Below are 8,763 nucleotides of genomic sequence, written 5' to 3'. Positions count from 1 at the left end.
GTTAATGGCTTTAAGAGGAAAATACAAACGTCTTTCTCTCTCTCACTGTGGTTATTTAAATAATGGAGATGAAAGAATAGGTTTAGGTTGATGGAGAGTGGACGTGTGGTTAATAACAGTCTTGTATTGTGGTATGTTTCTTTCCTTTTGCCGTGGAAGTTGGGTTCAGGCGTCAGGAGATGGAATACTGACTGACAAGATTTCAGGCGTGCTTTAAAGCTTTCCTTTGACTATAACTTCACAGTCCCTGTTGAGAAATAGCTGTTTATGTGCTTTGAATTTAAGGCAGATAAAAACATGTTGACAACCACACTTCTGTACTAAAGCACTAGGCGTACTTAATAAAAACGGACCTGACGGATTCTGTCATCATTTGGTGACACACATTTTGGATGGATGGTTATTTTGTACTCTTTTCGTAAACCTAGACATGCGTGAAGGATAAATGCATACATGTTATGGTACTGTTAAGATATGGTAAAAGAGTAAGCTTTATCTGCCATTTTTCTGTATGTATATGTATATGTATACATAAATAGCAGATGTAATACTCAAGAGTTCTGTGCAGGTAGGCCAGCATGTAGATTTGACCAACATCAAATAGCATTTTTTTCCCTCTAGTGCTTCCGATGTGATTCGGTTTTATGTTTGGACTTTGCTGCAGGACGATGTTATAATAAAGTCAAGATTTCATGATAATGTAATGAGTCCATATGGACAAAGGCATAGGGAAAACCAGCAATGCCTCTCAGAGCAATACAGTCGGAGGGAATTGGTGACATTTCTGCCTGTGCCTTCCCGCAGAGTGAATAGATACTTCTGCGTGCTCTGTGCTACGCTTAATCACAGCTAATTAAGCTTCATCAGAGCTGGCACCTAGCAGGATTAATTCATGCTCAGTGCAGTTAAGAGATGGAGAAAGTTCGTGGGTGCTTGTGTCTACATGCGCGGTGTTCCCGGGGCAAGGCAGGGCAAGGTGACCTTCTCAAGATGCTGCAAATGGACGCCAAAGATCAAATAAGTGTCTTAGAAGGAGTGGCATAACACGGTGCACACCAAAGGGAATGAAAGGGGGCAAAATCAAAGAGATGGGTGTGTGTGTGTGTGTGTGTGTGTGTGTGTGTGTGTGTGTGTGTGTGTGTGTGTGTGTGTGTGTGTGTGTGAGAGAGAGAGAGTATTTGAAAGAGAGAGTCTGTCTTGAGGGGGTAATGGTGTGAGCAGGGCTAGATGAGAGGGAGAATGGGTAACATGTTTCAGACTCAAATATATGTGAAGAGGTCTGTACCGTTGGTGGGGATCCATACACCTTCAAGAGCAGGAAAGGCTGTGTACAAAATATATAAAATTCTCTTTCTCCTGTTTTCTGGTGTGAACATGAGAATTTGCAATTTTGTCATGTTTTTTGTTTTTTTATTTTTTACAAAAGAGCTTTTGTGTTCATATCTGGTCATTTAAAAATGAGATTTACATGTAAAGATGCAACTAATGATGCAAAATTGGAGTCATATAGACCACTAGTAATATATTGGTTGATCTATATATATATATATATATATATATACAGTTGTGATCAAATTTATTCAACCCCCACTGAAATAAAGTGTTTTGGCCAGTTTGACATTGATTTTGATCATTTCAGTCATCTTATTTACAATTATATCAAAGAGGCACTTATAAATTAGACAAACATAACATAATATTTATGATGGAATAACCACAAATGTCTTTACTGTGCTCACATCATTATCAGTTTTATTCAACCCCCTAGTGACATTATTTTTTAGTACTTAGTACAACATCCTTTTCCAGTTATGACAGCTTTCAAGCGTGAAGCATAGCTTGACACAAGTATCTTGCAGCGACCTATGGGTATCTTAGCCCATTCTTCATGGGCAAAAGCCTCCAGTTCAGTCACATTCTTAGGCTTGCGCACTGCAACTGCCTTCTTTAGGTCCCACCAGAGGTTCTCAATTGGATTTAAGTCTGGTGATTGCGATGGCCACTCTAGAATGTTCCAGCCTTTCATGTTCAACCATGCTCTAGTGGACTTGGATGTGTGCTTCGGATCATTGTCCTGTTGGAAGGTCCAACGTCTCCCAAGCCGCAGGTTTGTGACTGACTCCATCACATTTTCCTCCAAGATCTCCTGGTACTGAAGGGAATTCATGGTACCCTGCACACGTTGAAGCTTTCCTGTACCATTAGAAGCAAAACAGCCCCAAAGCATAATTGACCCCCCGCCATGCTTCACAGTAGGCAAGGTGTTCTTTTGTTCATAAGCCTGGTTCTTCCTTCTCCAAACATAGCGCTGGTCCATTGTCCCAAACAGTTCTAATTTAGTTTCATCTGACCACAGTACACTGTTCCAAAACCTTTGTGGCTTGTCCACATGACTTTTGGCATACTGCAGTCGACTTTTCTTGTTCTTTGGAGTCAGCAAGGGGGTGCGTCTGGGCGTTCTGGCATGGAGGTCTTCGTTATGCAGTGCGCGCCTTATTGTCTGAGCTGAAACTTCAGTGCCCACATCTGACAGGTCTTTTTTCAGTTCCTTAGCAGTCACGCGGGGATTTTTCTCCACATTACGCTTCAGGTAGCGCACAGAATTCGCGGTCAGGATCTTCTTTCTGCCACGACCAGGTAACGTTTCCACTGTGCCCTTTAACTTGAACTTGCGAATGATACTTCCGATAGTGTCTCTTGGAATATTTAACAACTTCGCAATCTTTTTATATCCATTGCCATTCTTGTGAAGAGCAATAACCTCTTCTCTTGTCTTCTGGGACCATTCTCTTGCCTTCACCATGCTTGGAAACACACCAGTAGATGTCTAGAAGGAGCTGAGTATCACAGTCCTTTTAAATCTGCCTAATTGGTGCTTATCATGCTTGATTGCTGCTCGTTGACATCCACAGATGTTTTCAATACCTGATGGAAAACACTGGAATGAACCTCTGTTCTTAGGAGTGGTAGTCGTAAAGGGGTTGAATAATTGTGTCAATGAAGAAATCACAAAAAGGCCATTTAATACTTTATGACAAAAAAAATTGATGCTATCTTAGTTGCATTTAGTTCTTTAACAAGTCCTTGTAAGATTTCATTATGAACACAATTACAAATGTGCACTGAATTCCATAAAACCCTTCGCAGCATTGGGGGTTGAATAAATTTGATCACAACTGTATATATATGTAAACGATTCTGTATTTTGGATGTTGTGTGACATGACGTTAAGGAACTCATGACCCTCCTTCCTCATTGGCTGGTCTGGAAAAAGACCAAACAGACAAGTTCCCAAGTTCCAAACAGACAAGACAAGAACACCGCATGTGTCAAACATAGAGTGTAACAAAAGGAATGAATAAAATGTGCTAAAAATTTCTGGCAGATACAGAAGTGCTCCAAGGAAAAAAAGTGTCACACGCCTCTGTGTCCTCCACAACAGATCAAGGGCAAGCTATTAAAGGAGGGAAAAGGAGACTCCGCCCCCAAAATGAGAGGAGGATGAATGAGGGGGAGAGAGGGAGAGTTTTACGTTTTTAGGTTTGATTGAAACAAAAACTTTCCACATTAGAAAATTCACTGAAATTAAAAAGAAAACCTTGCCTGTTGTGTAAGCCATAAATGAGGTAGTCAGGCATTAATATAAGCTTTTGTCCGGGATCTTTCCCATGATCAGAGGGAGTCTATAGGAGAATGTGAATCACTGTCTTGCATTCATGTCTTTTGTTACTGTGCATCAGAACGGTATGTATGTATGTACTCATGTGTATTCATGAGAGTGGCTCATTTAGACATACACTCTTATTCATTCACGGCACTGCTTTTGTGTAATGGGAGTCATGGATAGATATGGTTGTGAAAATGAAATGAGTTCTTGGAAGCCCATGGAAGAACAGTTTTATATACCAGTACCACTAAGCCTCAGAAAACCCATCTCTGTCTCTAAAAACCAGCACACACACACACACACACACACACACACACAGTGTAACATAGAAGCCAAAGCCTTGGAAAGTCTTCTTTCACTCGTCTTCACTGTGTGCTTGTCTCCAGTAAGGGCCTATTCCTCTCCCCTTGTGACCCTTGACCCCTGGACCAGAGGGTGCGGTGGGGTTAGTGGTTCTGTCACCTGTGTGTTTGGCTTGTGCTGGAAAAGGATGTTGTGGGTCTTCTTTCCACCCCTCTAATATCATTTCAGGGCTGCGGAGAGGTGTATACAATCAGTGAGGTGCTCTGAACCGACCTGGGTTATCTGTGCAACTGCCCTCAAATGGCTTTGTGTGTGTGAAAGTGTGTGTGTGTGTGTGTGGGGGGAGGGGTGGGAGACATAGATAGAGCGAGAAAGACGACTGAGAAGCCAGTTTTCAAAATGAACATTAGGGGAACATTATTGGAGCTCAAGATGATTAGATTGGATTGACTTCTAACCCTTTACGTCTTCATTGGCACATCTGAATTACATGCAAATCACACCATGTCTGGCAAATTATTAATAACCAGAATGATTAGAATAGAGATTACAACAGAATATTAAACTGGCACCTGCGTAATCTGCATATAGCAACACCACGCCACACGTTTAGAAGGAAAACCTTAACAGACCAGTGAGATAGCCCAGGATGTGTTTACAGCAGTTTTATTTGTCCTTTAATTCATACTTCTGTTTGCATTTTCTCCTCTCCCCTTCATAAATAAGTACTGCTAAAAATGATAAAAAGTAAATAAATTATGCATAACGCAAACACAGTGTCTCATGGTGCTGCTCTGTGTTCTTGGCTGTGATATTTGACCTGATCAAATATTAATCATTGTTTCCAAAAATACACTGGCGCGTATTTCTGAAATTCAGATGATACGCCATATCCTGCTCCATGCTCTCCAGACGCAGGACGTCTGCTGGGCGCTGAGGGAAAACCGCTCTGACTTGGGTTGGCAAATTAGCACAGATGCATAAATGTTATTGAGAAGAGCTCGTCTTCTCAAACCAAACTGAGGCCCCAGCGGCATGTGTTCTGTCCTCTGTTTCCTTTTGATTCTTTGTTATTTAGTTCTTCTAGTCCAAATCTATCACGTCCTGCTCTGTCGCTCTGGTTCACAATCAACCCGGTTATTTGACGTTACACTACCTGAGTGTTATACAGGCCGAAATCCAGAGAAGCATCGTGAGTTGAGCGGCCTGTGGCCTCTCTCCTTAGTGCCATGAACCTGAATAACTGAAATATATGGAGAGAGAGAGAGAGAGAGAAAGAAAGAGGGAGAGAGAAAAGGGTGAAAAGAGAGAGAAAGGAAGGAGAGAGAAAGCGAAAGGGAGAGAGGGGGAGGGAGACAGCCTGTGAGTTTGTTAGCAACAGGTGTGCCTTCCTCTAATGGGCTTGTGTTTTCTTCTTGTGGAGAGTGTACGTCACACTGAGGTGTGTTGCTTTGATGACGGGGCCAATTATTCCCCCTCTCCCCTTCACTTATGCCACCGAGGGTCAAATCTCACCTTCCACTGTTCTCCCATTCTAAGCCCTCTCCTTTTTTTTTGCATTGTAGTGTTGTAGGTTTGGGCTGGGTGATTTGTAATGAACTAGACTTCCAACAACATGCTCTCAGGCGGCTTGGGTATGGGCTTGAGGCAGAATGACCGTTTGATCTGCTTTAATGGAAAGTGAACTCTGTACATTCATACAGATACAGCCAGTTCCTGAAAAGGTCATAATGTCAAAGGTCGGCGTGTAGGGATAAGGTGTGACAGGGGCTCCAATGTATTAGATGTATAACGTACACATGTATACACGTGGAGCCTCTCTGCTTTATTGTCTAGCATTAAACAATGTATTTTTGCTGGAAGCATTTTTATAATCTGCATTCTGCTACAGGTGGGATGTTAGAAGGTGCAGCTACCAGATTTAGGGATTATGTTAATGTCACTTAAAGAGGGATTACATTGTATGCTGCTATCTAGCTTCACACTGTGCAAAACGAGCACAGTCTCTCAGTGCACAGATTATCACTCCATAATAAAGGTGTAGGGTAATACTGCAGAGACACTGACACACACACACACGTTTGCACGTCAATGTGGATTTGACCTTTGCCGTTTTTCCCATAGGCCTCATATGTGCGCTAAATAAAATCACCTGAGGAAAAAAAATAACAAAACAGTTTCATCATCGGCAGTAAGACCAATAGGCTTCTCTGTCTTTTCTGGGGCTCGGTGGAGACGCGGCTCCAGACGCGATGTCGTCTAGGACTGGGTGACATCAAACGTCTCCCCCCAGCTCTGCTCTGAGTCTGCTGAGTTCTGATCCTTTTACTGATCCTCTCGAGGAGGAGAACTGCATCACCAACATTTGAGGGTCTGTGAGAAATGTTCTTCTGCGTTAAAACTACTGCATGCATTACAAGTATCTTTCAGCAGTGGTAACACATGTCTGATATGTATGCTGGAATATAATATTTCTGCAACCTTGACCACAACCTTCTGCAGCCGGTTTGCAACAGCTGGACAGAAATAGAATACAACAGATATCGATAAGTTCAAAAGCAGCAGATCACATCAAGAGCAATAATGAGACACTCCATGGCCTTCTTTGCTTGGGTGAATGTGTTTGAGGGTTAGGGACCCATGATTCTATGATCCTGAACAATCGGTGGATACGTCACAGTATGGTACAGTTTTGTCTAGCAGCTACTGACAGTGCTCAAAACAGTGAGGTACACTTATAGCAGTGGGGAACACCCAGAGCAGAAGGGTTCACCCAAACCACTGCCAGTAGTATTACATATGTAATAGATCTGCAGCAAGATTTATTTGAAATTGTTTCACAAGGGAGTTTGGAGTGAATCTAGTGCTGCACACCATGTCCTGAGCTGCGGTGTCTCCCACGGCTGCGTCACTGCGTCCTATGGCACAGGTGTTTTCACATGCAAGATGAATGACAACACATCAGACCCTTGGTAAGGAACCACCTGGAAAGGCCCATATGATATTACAGAACAGACTCTCAGATAGGGATCATAATAAATGGCGAATGAGAAAAAGCGTTCCACGCTGAAGTGTGTTCAGCATGGATCTCCTTCTGTCAGACCTGAGACCTGCAGTAGACGCCGAGACCGTAGCCGGACTGGACTGGCTGGGGACTGACGGAGACACAGGGACACAGGCCAGCACAGCTTCGCATCAGGTGAGCGCACATTATGTTTGATGCATCACAGTGTTTCAAAGAGGTTTAAAGGTGTGTGTGTGTGTTTAAGTGTTTGTAGGTCAGATTTCTTCCCTATCCTGGTGTTTCTCCAGGGACTAAAACAGGGGCTAAAACAATTATTCATCCTGAGCTATAAAATACACAGTTTGAGAGGGTCAGTCACATAGCTCATAACTTGCCCGTTCTGACGCACCTAATTACCTTCGTAAGTGGCGAAGGATAGCAGGACAGTTATAAAAATCTGATGAGGGTACTAAAGCTATGCAGGAGCGCACACAGGCAGAAAGCGGACTAAACCGACCTTCACAGTGAATCTAAATGTTAATCATACCTGATTATGCACACCTACTTCCACTTTCTGTCCAATTTCAGCAAATTAGGAATGATAAAAGAGGAAAGTTGGTATTCTGAAGACACATAGCACGGGCTGCAGAGTACAATGGCCTAGTCAAGTTCACTTCACCGTGTGCGTGGAGGAGGGAGAGAGGAAGAGAAAAATTCATAATATAACCGTGCAGAAATTAATGACCCTTTTTTTTTGCATTTTTGTGTTGACAAATGAGCTTAAATGTAATTTATATTTTTATGCAAAAGAAGGAGAATTTGTGAGAGTGTGCGCACTGGGACGCGTGCGTGTGTGTGTGTGTGTGAGAAAAATTGAGAAAGAGAGAAAGCACACTGGGGAAGCGGTTTCGTACAGAGCACAGGAAGAGAAACAGTGTCGTTCCTAATCGATGGAGTATGCAGCTCAGGTTGACTGCAGGGTCAGAATTCACAAGCCTAATTTGGAATTCTTCCTGTTAACTGAGCTCTGTAAACCTAATGCTTCACCTCCGAGCTCTTCAAGGTTTCCAGTGAAGCTCTCATCCAACAGAAGCCCACAGCCTAAGCCTCCAGCATTATTCTTCTCTGGTTAGAGGCTTGCTTGAACACTGATCTGGGACCAGTGGGCACTATATACCTAATCCTTCCTGAATGTTAACTCTCTTCAGAGAAAGCCATGTTGATAAAAGCACTTTTTGTATTCTGGTGCTTAAGTTGTCTCTTGCATGTCTTGGGAGTCTGTCCTGCTCTTGGGCATCTTATAGTCTGCAGAGCTAAAATTAAACCACATTTTACCTAGCCTGTAAGGAATAGATACATATCAGAGTCAGAGTTGAGAGTCTGCAGATTAAGATTAGAACTATACAGATTACGAAATAAAGCCACAGTCTATGGCAGGGCAGAGAGACTATCTGTGGTGAGACCATCCCAGACTTCAAAAAGCAGAATGCATTAATGCTCAAATGTAAAAGTCTTTAAAATAATCTAAAAAAATTGAATGTCGAGCTACAACAAAGGGAAAGCTGCTTTAGAAGAGAGAGCCTTTTCTGTGTGAATAAATGCTCAGGCAAGGTGTAGTGAAATGTGTGAATAAAACCTCAACCTAATGGAGAACCTCTCGTCTAAGTGTTTAGCATAAGATAAGTGCTCAGAGTTAGTCGTCCTGGCAACAGTCGTTATGGCCCTGGCATACTACACATGTGATGTGATGAATCATTTTCTTGGAGTGAGCACATCAGTGGGAAAACAA

The sequence above is a fragment of the Brachyhypopomus gauderio genome, chromosome 20, assembly GCF_052324685.1.
Source record: "Brachyhypopomus gauderio isolate BG-103 chromosome 20, BGAUD_0.2, whole genome shotgun sequence".
Taxonomy (NCBI): Eukaryota; Metazoa; Chordata; class Actinopteri; order Gymnotiformes; family Hypopomidae; genus Brachyhypopomus; species Brachyhypopomus gauderio.
The sequence above is the reverse complement of the archived record's forward strand: the minus strand, read 5'-3'. Positions refer to the sequence as shown.